General features: G+C 39.2%; 1 protein-coding gene across 1 annotated transcript in view; it reads left to right on the top strand.

Annotated features, from left to right (window-relative positions):
• The first annotated feature begins 1,219 nt into the window (after nucleotides 1-1,219).
• LOC133128150 (uncharacterized) overlaps nucleotides 1,220-13,601 on the top strand; it is a 71,789-nt gene continuing 59,407 nt past the window's right edge. Inside the window, exon 1 of the mRNA XM_061241509.1 lies at nucleotides 1,220-1,270. The gene's annotated coding sequence lies outside the window, so the exon portion shown is untranslated. The remainder of the gene's footprint in view (nucleotides 1,271-13,601) is intronic.

Here is a 13,601-nt window from a genome sequence, read left to right as displayed (position 1 = left end):
CCTCAAGCATGTAAACGTAAGTAGTGGAGGACGGGTGCTTTCTCTAGTTCTGAGATGTAAATCCATCAAAGTATAAAATCGTCTGAACAGAGGTCCCTTTTTCCTACCTTGTATGCACTGGGGTTGAGTTGTCGACGTCCCAACTGATTGTTGCGTTCTTATTTCTATAATAATATAAACTGCAACACAATAAAACTGCAACCCACAACATGTATATTATCCTCCTAAAATACAACCCCACATCCATGTCGTATGAGGTGGTAACAGACAATTACAGGATTTGGACTTGCTATAGGCAAACCTGTAATTGTACTGGCTAACATGGCTCTGGTTAACCTCATTTTGAAATGTGATGGGGCATAATGCTCAGAGTGAAGTGATGAACCTCACCTTTCCCTTCATTTGGAAAGTGTAAGCGGTGATTGCCTGGCATTCTATAGGAGGGAAAGGGAGCTGCTGTAGCTTATCTGGACTGGTGCTCCTAGACCCAAGGGGTGGCATTAATAGGCTCCCGTGGCTCCTTGATAGTGAACTGGCCTACCATCTCCTCCCCAGTCCCCCACCTGATGGGTGCCAGCCTGTGCCCCCAGAGGGCGCAGCTGGGAGCTGGCTACTGAGACACGGGTCATGGCATAGAGATGGCTTGCATAAAATACAGAACCTGGAAAGAGCACGAAAGCTCTATTTGGTTCTGCAAATAAAAAAAGTGTCATTTTCACAAATATATGTCAAGTTTTGGGGGACGGAGCATCAACCACAGAAAAACACATATGAAAATGCCACAATACAGAAAATGAATGAAAAAACGAGCTCATAAGTAAACAAGATATAGTCACTCCATTGCAAGATAAATATGAAATAACATCTGCGGCAACACTGCTGTTATCTCCAGCACAGAGAATAAAACATCCATGTCAGATGGGTGTGCTTGGAGAATAAAGTATTGATTTAATGAAATGATTCTTGCTGTGGATTCTTGCCCCCAACCCCCCTTCTCCCTATTTGGAATGCCCAGTCATGCATACCACAACCTCCACTATGAGCTAAGCAGGGCCCTAGACAAGTCCTTTTTTTCTGAAGCATGGGATGTCAGTGTTGCTTCATTTCACACCGGGATCAACAAGTGGGGCTCAGACATAAGTCAGAGGGAGACTTCATGTGCAAGTCAACAGCCAAACTGAGACCCAGGGGCATCGTAGTGAGGGAGAAGCGGGACTGAAAACCCAGGGCCCGAATGGGGGGAGGACGCTCGAAAAGCCTGGAATTAAAAGTGAGTTTTTCTTTGCAATCTTTTAAGCAATTAGTGTCATAACTAAATTAAAATTGGCTGAATAAATTGGGGCGGCACGGATGGTACAGTGGGTAGCACTGCTGCCTCACAGCAAGGAGGTCCTGGGTTTGAATCCCGGTCGGCCAGGGCCTCTCTGTTTGGAGTTTGCATGTTCTCCCTGTGTTTGCATGGGTTTCATCCGGGTACTCCGGTTTCCTCCCACAGTCCAAAGACTGATTGGAGGTTAGGCTGATTGGAGAGTCTAAATTGCCCGTAGGTACGAGTTTATGAGTGTATGAGTGTGTGAGTGAATGGTGTGTGTGCCCTGCGATGGACTGGCGACCTGTCCAGGGTTGCCAGTCCATCCTGCCTGTATTCTTGCCTTTTACCAAATGAATGCTGGGATAGGCTCCAGCCCCCATGCGACCCTGTTCAGGATAATCGGGTTAGGATAATTAATGAATGAATGAGCCAATTGAATATTATAATTGTTCATATCATATAAAAAAATCACTCCTTTCCAACTCTGAAACCGTGCTTCTTTTGAGGGGGAGGCGCCACCTAGCTTCAGCTGGGAGTGCAGGATGGTATAGCCACCTCGAAGGTCATTGCTAAAGCAAGCGTCTTGCTGCAGTATCAGCCAGGGGTCACAGACTGCCCGGTCCGGCTCATGCGGGTGTTTGTGCAGGCATCTCTTTAAATTTCCCCTGCGACCCTGTTCAGGATAAGCGGGTTAGGATAATGAATTAATGAATTAATGAATAAATCGGTTGAGAGACTGAACTTTGTATCCAAAAAAATAAATAACTGTTTATGTTGCTTAGATCAAATGCAGTCTGTGCAGCAAGATAGTTTGTTCTTTAAAGGGGAAAACAAGCATGTAATGTACGCCAAACCAGAGTGTGCAAATGGCTAACTAACAAGAAAATGAAAGCCAACTGTACTTTGGAGTGTGTGCCACAGTTGCAAAAAATTAAACAGCACACATTTCAAAGAAAGTCAATAGCATATTAGCTTATTCTATTCAATAATAATAGCTTATTATATAAAGTATTTTGAAAGTTAGGATGCCCCTTTTTCTCATTTGAATTGAATGTGTACTAAACATGTACATATATAGTCTGTGAATGTATGGAAAAGGGGGTGTGGGCATCATGTAGTACATTTATTGACACTGCTGTGGCCTTTTTCAACTGCCAGCAATGGCAATAACAAGGAAATGTACACTACCTTGACACTTGCTGTGAATGTCAGTAAATCATTTGTAGATCAGCTAGGCTACTACTTCAGTTTTTAGCCCATATGCAAAGCAGGATGTGGACAGGTTAGTTGGCTGTATTATTTCAGAATTGTTTCAGCAAACCAATTTGCTGTATATATATATATATATATATATATATATATATATATATATATATATATATATATATACACTCAGTGACCACTTTATTAGGTAGACCTGTACCCCAGTTTGTTAATGCACATGGCAGCAAATAAATGCATAAAAGCATGCAGACGTGGTCAAGAGGTTCAGCTGTTTTTCAGACAAAATGTCAGAATGGGGAAGAAATGTGATCTAAATGACAGTGGAATGATTGTTGTTGCCAGACAGGGTGGTTTGAGTATCTCAGAAACTGCTGAACTCCTGGGATTTTCATGCACAACAGTCTCTAGAGTTCGCAGAGAATGGTGTGAAAAATAAAAAACATCCAGTGAGCAGCAGAGCAGCAGAGCAGCAGAGAGGTCAGGGGAGAAGAGCCAGACTGATCAATGCTGACAGGAATGTGACAGTAATGCAAATAACCACTCAATAGTGGTATGCAGAAGAGCATCTCTGAACACACAATGTGTCTAACCTCTAAGTGGATAAATTACAGCAGCAGAAGTCTTAATAAGTCTAAAAAAATAAGTCTAGTAAATACCTAATAAAGTGCTCACTGTGTGTATATGAACAAAAAAAGGAAATGGGGGCCCACAGCAATTTTAATTCAGGGGGCTCGGAATTCCAAGCTATGCCCCGCCGAGACTGCGTGATTGACAAGTGCAGGTTGCTAGCGTGTGACAAGAAACCCAATCTGGCTGAATCCCTGCCTGGATAACGTGTGTGCCAATCACGCGTCACTGGCAAGGCCCAGATTTGATACCTGACTTGTTGCTCTGAAGGTAACCGACAGCAGTGGATGGAACATACAAGTACGGGAGTGGTCTCCATCCCAGATTCTCTCTGATTAGGGGACCTGGAATGGGACATTACAGTATGTGATTAGCTTTCTGTAATATGATTAAGTCTCGCAAATTTAGCCAGTATTAGATTAATAGCTGAGTTGGCTTGAATTCCCATAAGTTTAAGAAGCAACTAAATTGTTTTTCCAGCAAAACACATGCCTGGACTTTGGGATGGCTTATCACATAACCTGTTTGGTTCATAGTGCCAAGAGGTTGTGAGCCTGATAAATGACGCTAGAATGCAGACCTGGGCTCAAATAGTATTTGTATTGATTCACAAAACTTTTCTTTGCTCTATTAATCTCGCTTGATGCATTTGAGCCTGCAAGCAAATGGGTAGGGTTTACACTTTTGGGATCATAAAATTTAATGAAGGTTAGTGAAATGCAGGAAATTATTTGAATCCAAAAGAAATACTATTTGAACCCAGGTCGGATCGCGTTCATGCCTAAATCAGGTACCTGAGATGGTTTTCTGTACTTCTGTATTACAGAGCCACTGTGAAAGAAATGTGTTACATGAGAACTGTAAGATTATTTCATGTTGTTTGTTGCTCATCAGATAATACCGCTGTTGACGACCAGGGAGATTACTTCACAGGCCCTGAGAATTTTTATCCCCAACTGACACTTCTTTGCCGAGAAGACAGCAGTGACTGTAACTGCTTTGGTGTTAAAACCTGATTGAATCATTAATCTGTAAAGTGCTTCAAACTAATTTCCCATTTTAGAATCTATTATCTCAGTCCTCTCACTAGAAATACATTTTTTAAGTAGCAATGCTTGTCAAGCTCATGGTTGCACTGGTGTGTTTTTGTGCATTAGTATTTAACCCACCCTGGGGATGATTTCTTTGTATTGCCAATAATTATCCCTCTGCTGGCGCCAATTCTAATAAAATAAGTGCCAAGGGGACCTCTCTCCTCCTGATAAAGACTGCTTATCTTTGTTTATTTAAAATAAATGAAATTCATACCCAAGGGGGATTGTTTGTCCTCTGTCAGCTCTCTCAAAAGCTCTCTTGAATATCCATACTCCATGGTTTCCTATGGAAGGTATAATTTTGAATGTTTTTCTTTTTTGCTAAAATCACCCATGTACAGTGCATATACTGTACACTATGTGCATACAGTGTATACAGTACATGTACACTCAGTGAGTACTGTATTAGGTATTTATTAGACTTTTTTAGACTTATTAAGTCTTCTGCTGCTGTAGCGTATCCACTTATAGGTTTGATGCATTGTGTGTTCAGTGATGCTCTTCTGCATACCACTGTCGTAATGTGTGGTTATTTGCGTTACTGTCACCACCCTGCCAGTTCAACCTGTTTTGCCCTTCTCCTCTGACCACTCTCATTAACGTGTTTCTGCCCGTTGAACTGCTGCTCACTGGCTGTTTTTTGTTTTTAGCACCATTCTCTGCATACTCGAGAGACTGTTAGGTGATAATCACAGGAGATCAGCAGTTTCTGAGATACTCAAACCACCCTGTCTGGCACTAACAATCATCAAAAATCACTTTCATTACTTCTCTTCCAGATTTTTGGTCTGAATAACAGCTGAACCTCTGTCTGCATTCTTTTATGCATTTAGTTGCTGCCACGTGATTGGCTGATTTAATATTTGCATTAACAAGTTGGTGTACAGGTCTACCTAATAAATTGCTCAGTGAGCATATATGGTTTAAAAATAGAAATTGAATTGAAATTGATTTGCCCACAGGGGTTTTTCAAATGGGTATTGTGTTCCTCATATAGATCCAGCTTCTGCCTGTTGCTTTACTGTAAATGGTAAATGGCAGGCATTTATATAGCGCCTTTCTTTCTTTCGACATTCAAATGACAGTCAAATGACATATCAGTCAAACTAAAATAGTTAGATAAATTAAGTTATTTTACTTTGTTGATAGGGAGTATAATTTTTTATTAGCTTAGGAGTGATGTACACACCACACAAATTCACACAGGCAATTGCAGAAATATCCATGCAGTATGCACACAAACATACATATACATACTCGGGTACTGACACAAATGTACCTGCAAACAATGGTGTCAAGTAAAGGGATGCAAAGGGTTGGACAACATCTCAAAAACTGCTATATTGGCAATGTTCAGTGAAATATGTGCTTATTTTGTCAATGTACAAATAACACATTTGTCAAATAACAATTATGTTATCTACTGAATAATTTCAAATCAATGGTCAAGCAGTCAGTACAAACTGTTCCTTCCTCCATTAGACACAACAGGTCTTTCATTCAACTGTTTCAAGAATGCTCCTCACTTGTAAAAATGCTACTGAAGTGATGAAAGACCCTCACTTTTGGGATGCCTCCTCCAGATCGATGACAAAGATGATTCTGTGCAAAGTGAGGGTTGCAACTGCGACAAAGGGGAGATCGACCTGTGTCATTGTGTGTCGCCTCTCCACAGTGACGACCCTCTACGGTGTGCAAAACACCTGGGTCGAAGACAAATACACTGCCTGCACACTCACATGAAGACAAGAATTCATATTCAGGAGCCAATTGCTCCCTTACCTATGGCAGATAGGTAAAACACACACAGTTATCTCAAACTCTCAAAGTTAAAGCACACATAGTTATCAGAAGATACATACTCTGCCAAAGAATAACTTGGCCAGCATTAATTTCTCATCAACCCAATGTGGGCTGACTATACTAGACTATACTAGCCAATGTCCTATATACACTCACCAAGCACTTTATTATCCACTTAGACAGGCTACAACAATCATTCATTCCATGGTCAAGGTCCAAGTCACTGAGATCAATGATGATGTGAAGATTAACTGAAGCTCCTGACCCATATCTACATGACTGTATGCATTGCACTGCTGTCACACAATTGGCTGATTAGATAATTGCATGAAAAAGTAGGTGCAATAAAGTAAAAATGTTCCTAATAATGTGAATACATTTGAATAAAATAACAATTTCAATATCTATCCATATGACATTACATGTAGAAACTGCTTTAACCATTTCAATACATTAGCTGTGCACAACACATTTGTTGTATTAAATGTGTTGTATTATATATCAACAGTGCTCTAGCCTTGTACATTCAAATGTTTTACCATCATATTAGCGTATCATACATTAGCTGCATTCCATAAATGAAGTGTGTGTCCTCTCCTATATAGTGGCTCTTTGTACCACAATACAATACTGTGTGCAATGCATTAGCACTGCACAATAAACCACAATACTCATATTTTGTTCCGTTGTGTATCGTATTTGCCCTGCTCAGTGGAAAGCATCAGCACCTGTGCCTTAACTACAATAAGTCCTCCTCACCCTTTGCTTTGGTTACACAGGTATTTTTGGGGTTTAATTGTGCATTGCATAGCCTTTGTCATTACACCATGGCAGTGATTCATATTCCCAGATTTGAAATAAATGAGCGCTTCTTTAGGCATGCAGGAAATAGGTGTGCTCAAAAACAAAGGATTGACTGGTGGATGCTGAAATGAATGATGACGTATTTTGAAAGGGGATAGACTGTAGATTGTCCCCCAGATGATTTGGCTACTGTATTTGCAACACAGTCACCATAATTAATAGTCATGTTTAAGGAGGTTTAGCTATATGAACATTTGTTGTCCAATCTGCTGACAATGTATGCTTGGCTGTGGTATTAACTTGATCAACTTAATGAGAACCATAACTGAGGATAAAATTAAACAGACTCTGTGCTGCTCTCTAGGGTCCTAAAACTGCACAAGCAGCCAGTGCACAAAGCTCAGATTTAGAAGGGAATGAAAGTAGCTTGTGATCCTTCTATGAACTAATTTAAACAGTATCTAAACAGTATATTATTATTGCTTTTATTTTCCCTACACCGTATTTTCAGTATTCTAAGGAACTGCTTGAAGTTACACTCGCTATCACAAAAACAAGTGTAGTGAACAAAACATAAAGTGCCAAAAACGTATCTCATTTGTTTGATATCAAGCAGTCAAACAACAGCCACGTCAACTCCTTTAACTTCTATTGAGGATTTAATCAGTCTTACAATTATTTTTTACAAGTAATTAAAGTTTCAAACATCTATAATCAGTAATACAATGCTTGGGCTGGTTTGGAGGTAATATTAATATTAGATTTTATTTTAAAATATTATTTATTATTTATTTTTTGTGATGAATGAAGAATTATAGTACAATAAAATTATAGTACAATATAATTTTCACTACAAAGCTGATGTATAAACTTTTGATACCTCTACTCAAACTTTACCTGGGTCACCTGAGTTGTCATATTTCAGTCCTAATGCAGTGTGGGGACAAACTGAAAAGTGCCAATGACACTTGTCTTTTTTCTTCATCACAAATGCAGCCAGAATCACCTGAGAAAGCACACAGACTGGTCCTACTGAAGAGGGCTGCATTTCGACACGCCACTTGACACATTCCTCAGCATGCAGACTCTCACAGTGTCAGGCAGTCAGGTATGCTGAAGGTGTTAATGCGTTAATGAGAGCTGATAAACGCGACAGCATCAGTAGGTCTGATGGAACGGAAAAAGAACATAAAAGATGCAACAAATTGAAATCAGCAAAGCACAGGGGAAATGCATGGTCTGGTAAAAGGCAATAGAGAAATGTATTGGGATAATTGAGTAAAGGGCAAACATATTCGCTATATCAAATTCAGAAAAAAATAATTTTAACTCGACAGGTTGGGAGAGGGGAAGTCATTATTTGCCTACATGGTTAAGGCTGGAGTTTTTAAACGGAGATCTAAAGGATCTTGTCCAACTCTAAAACACATTCCCTTCTAAATGCTCTTCTTACAATGATGGCTCATTCATCAGCAAGAACCTCTTATAAATGTATCCATTTCTGCTTGTTTCACTGTGTGGATATGTTCATGTTATCCAGCTAACTTTCTTAAAACTGCAGCTTCTCACAGCAAGTCTGGCTAAATTGTGAGCTGGTTTTATGCCCTGGGCCTTGTTTCACAAAGCCTGATTATCATGTCTCATATATCGCTGGATAAGTGCACTGATAAAACTCGGAATCCGCAAGAATTGTATAAGAACTAGAAAGGAATGTGGTTCCGTTCAACCCAATTCAATCTGATACTTCTGGCAAGATAGCTGCCATGGCCTGGAAAAAAGTATTACTGATGAGCCTGGCATGTATCTCCTATGAGTGTTGTCCAAACTCACTCCAGCAGAACGCAAGGCTTTTACTGTGAAAACCAATAGCAATTTACATTTTTCCTGGATATTAAAATGTTTTAGGCTGAAGGAAAATGTTCAAAAAGAGAAAAGAGGTGGGCAGGGTGTTCAAGGAGAGATTGTGGACCAATCATTGTGGCTTCATATTTTGATCAGTTTTTTATGGGGCATGAGATGTGTTTGGGTACCAAGAGAGCGTACTATAGCATGAGAGCCTGAAAGTGTGCGTCTCATGCCAAAAGGATGAGAATTGGCTGAAGATACACATTTGAAATCATGCATTGGGAATTTGTGTTCTATTTGTTAGGTGCTGTGCCATCTTTCTGATGAGACTGACGTGGCCCTGACTCACTGTGGTCATTAAATATCCCATGACACTTTTCGCAAAGAGTAGGGGGTTCCCCGGTGTCCTGGCTAAATTCCCTGGCTCATTCAACCAGCCACCTAATCATCCCCTGATTCAATTGGCGAAAACATTGTTCTCTCTCTCTACCTCAGCTGGTGCGAGATGAGATTTCTGGGGCAAAATGACAGGCGTGCATCACCCAGGTGCTACAAATTGCTGGTGGTTGAGGCGAGTTTCCCCCTCGTCACTGTAAGTTCTTTGAGTGTCTAGAAAAGCGCTACAGTATATAAATGTAATGATCTATCTATCATGATGTATACCTCAACCAAAATGTGCACCTTTCCCTGCTGGTATACACAGAGACTGCTTTGGTCAACCACTAACAGAGACATAATCAGTCATGCCTTAATTTGTTATATGGGCTTAATGTTGTTTTATGGTAGAATATCCCATTATAGTTGTGTGAAAAAACAGGTAGTCAATCACTTTGTTCAAAACATACAGTAAAGAGCCCAGAAGTTCTATGACTGGGACACTGGTATATCTTTGTTGCAGTGGATTTTGCAGCTCACTACCCAAGGTATTTCTCTTTGTACCATGTCCACCAAAGGAGTCACACAAGAACTCTTCATGATCTTCAGCTATTTAAGGATCCCATGGAGCAATTACCAAGATCTTTTTATGTGTTTTACTCTGGTTCTTTTTGTGTTTCTATGGGTCTAAATAAAGGGAATAGTGGAAAAAGTAGAAGAGAGTGGAATCATTGAACAAAATCTGAATAAAAAATACAATTCCAACATATGTTTGTTTCAGTTTTTTACAATTGCTAACAAACATTTTTTGATACCAAATGTACTTTTTCAGAGCATTTCACACAGATAGCACAAGAGCACTGTATGTGGACCAAACTGGGAATGATTTTTGTATTGCTTTTACAAAAAATGCATTTCTCAGTCAGATTGAACCACCAAAAAACGATTTGCAAATGATTGACATAAAATACCTACTCTGATGCTACTGGTTGTTTGTGTTTTTTGGATTATTGTTGTAAAATCTTGTTGGTATTTTGATAGAATTATTTTATTTTGAGACATGTTTGCAGTGTTTTAGTGCATTCTGTGCATGAAATGAAGGTGCACTTGCTGTCTGCCATTCCTCTGTTCTAACATGGATCATCTGCCAACTCCATGTTAGAACAGCTATTTTGTTGCCAGTGGATGAAACATCCTTACTCTTACAACTACATAAAATTGATCATATGGGGTGGCTTGTAGTGTAGTGGTTAAGGTACATGACTGGGAGCCACAACGTCTGTGGTTCGAATCCCGGTCGAGCCACAATAAATGATCCGCACAGCCGTTGGGCCCTTGAGCAAGGCCCTTAACCCCACATTGCTCCCCGGGCGCTGCACTGTGGCTGCCCACTGCTCCTAGGTAACTAGGATGGGTCAAATGCAGAGGACAAATTAACCCACAGGGTTCAATAAAGTATATCTTATCTCTTATCTTATCTTATCATTTGTCATTTGAGCACCAGGGGGTCAAAAAAGGTTGAAAACCCCTGCGATAAAGGATGGTGATGAAATATTACGTCGAATGATTATGTGGTAAAATTGATCATGCTCAAAGTATTTGTGTCAATAGATTTATTTATCCAAAAACATTAATCAGTTTCCATAAAACTATGCTTTAGGAGTAATGCTACACTTACTTATCATTTTGAGTAGTTGGATTCATTGATAGTTAGATGCATTGTACTTTAATGAATGAAAAGATGTAATGTGTGTATTTCATATCATATGTAATGTGTGTATTTCATTGTGAAAGGCTAATACTTTGAAAGTTAATTGTGTCAATGTGAACAAGTGATTTGGTTTTAGCAAATAAATGATCTTTGGTTTATGTTCTACATACTGTATTCAAGAAATTGAAAGTGTGTTAAGTTTTGAAAATTGTAAATGGGAGCATTTTTCATTAGCAACAGTGTTTGGACTGTGTTCCGGCTGATAAATAGTTCAAATAAACCATACCACAAAGAAGGAACATCCCATGCAAACATTGGGAAATATATGTTCTCTGAAAAGTTCAGGGTAAAGTTCAGACTAGAGTCCCCATATTTAATAGAAGTCTCTTCTGAGACCAAAATACAGAATGCCATCTGTAGACACGCTGCTCTTCAGAGTTACTGTATACATAACTTGTATATTTTCTGATTCGCATAGTTATCTTTAATCAGTGTCCTGGAAAACATATGATCGATTCACAAAGCATAAATTTGTGGAAAATTGAGGTAGGTTTTTATGCAGAGGGTTTGCAATAAGGCTAATTACTTTCTTTTGGAAAGCAGTTAAATGTAATTGGCGCTCACTGCCAATATTCCCAATTTCACTGTTACAGTCAATGTAGTTTATTGAAGGGGTTGGGGAGGTTTGAAGCACATACTGTAGAGTAAGCAGAAGCGCATGAGGGTTTTGATAAGGGCTGCGTCTGTATTACTGCCCTTCCGTACTATTTTGTATGCTTGTTGAGTGCACTGAATGAGAAAGTGTAGAGTACTTAAAATCCTAGGATGATATACCATACTTATTTTGGGGTTACACTAAGTACGGGGTACTGTGTACAGTTGTAATGGGTACAAAACACTAAATATAAAATTTGCATCACACTGCCATATTAGCTCTGCATATGTGTCATATCGTCCTCTTTCCATGAGGGAAATTAGAGAGATTTACCATTTACCATTCAATTAAACTTACCTGTAGATAGTTATGATCCTTGATCTATCAACTAAAAATGACCTCTTTCCTGATGTGTCAGGATACTAGTTTTCTTGTGAAATCGAGACAAATATGCAATGTGGTTGGTTGGGGTACAGATGTAATACAGTGTAACAGAGATGGGGACTCGAGTCAGCGACTCGGACTCAAGTCGCACTTGAGTCGCACACGACTCGACTCCAGACTCGACTCAGACTCGTCCAAAAATGACTTTAGACTCGACTCAAATGTTGAAATAAAAGATGCTGGAGCAACCACGTAAAATTTCAACAAACATTTGAAAACTCATACGGAAAGGTAAGTCAGTTTACCTGCATCGGAGTTGATCCCACCGTTGTTCACTGTTGCGTTAAAGTAACTTGGCTAAACTGTTGTGCTGGCCAAATGACGCGTTTCAGTATAATGTTTGTGTCGCGGTTTAATCAGCATAACAGAAGCGCATATTTTTTTATTTTGTTGACTGCCAAGTTGTAGCGATGTTGGCTTGCATTTCAAATGGTTGATCTTGAAAAGCTATGCAAGCTAGAGAACCATGAGCGCAACGTTAAAACAAACCCTTACATGTTCATGGTCAACGTAGTTCACAGCAGCTGTGTTTTCAGTAAAACGGCCATGTAATGGGGTTTTGATCTGGAACCTCAAGGGTTGCACTATTTTCAATATGGTCTTTAAGATTGATATGTAAGCATTACAGCAAGTGATTTTGAATGTCTTGTTAGATGACGTTATGCACCAGTGGTGCGGACATTGTTTGGTATTCCAGTGTCATGCAAATATGAACTATTTTCTAGAAAGCTTGTTTGTAATTGACGTTAACATTAAAAGCTACAGTAGAACCCGAGTTTTGCATGTACTGTAGTTCCATACGGGTTTGAAATGATTTATAATTTTACTATGCAATAGCGGAATGGCATTCCTTAGGATTCAAGGTTTTCCTACAGCATAATGTAGATGTAGTCCCAAAATCATAGCTCCCGATTTCTTGCATAAAAAATATCTAGCCTCATTTGATTTTTTTGAACGATTTAAGTAAATGCTTAACAGTTACTTTTCATTTTAAAATTTAAAAGTAAGAGTATATTAATAAACCAAGGCCTACTGTAACGTGATTCAAATTTCAACACTTTGTAACTTCGTTTATAAATGAAGTTATAATTATTATTATTCTTGAGTCGCAGATGCAGATTAAGCCTAGTCCACAACTAAATTTAATTGGAGATTATCCATACAAAGGTGCATTTCATCTTATATTACAGCCCATGGTAATGCTTACATTCTTAAAAAATAGAGGACAGTTATTTATTTTATCTAATTTATTGATATATTACCTAACTGAGGTTTTAGCAAGCATTCCTCCAGCCATCTTGAGAAAGGTTTAGCCAAAACGTTGGCTCAGGCATGGTAGTTCATTGATATATTAATAAATAAATGAAATAACCACTATCCTTTTGTCTGCCCCTGATAATACTGCTTCTTCAGTTGTCACACACTTGATACAAAATATCAAATTTCTGGTTTCTATATCTTCAATTAGCATAGGAATCGTGATGAATTTCTTTAGCCATACTGTTGTTTTGGCTGCACCATTCTGGAGACTTGAGACTTCACTTGGACTCTAGCTCAGAGACTTGAGACTTCACTTGGTAGCTCAGAGCCTTGAGACTTGACTCGGACTTGCATTTGATGACTTGTGAACATCTCTGCAGTGTAATACCCCATATTAACTATGACATCCAGATATCCATTCAGAAATCGAAAAGGTGGTTAGTTGGG

This window comes from Conger conger, chromosome 1 (assembly GCF_963514075.1).
Source record: "Conger conger chromosome 1, fConCon1.1, whole genome shotgun sequence".
In the NCBI taxonomy this organism is placed as follows: Eukaryota; Metazoa; Chordata; class Actinopteri; order Anguilliformes; family Congridae; genus Conger; species Conger conger.
This window is presented reverse-complemented; position numbering and strand designations above follow the sequence as displayed.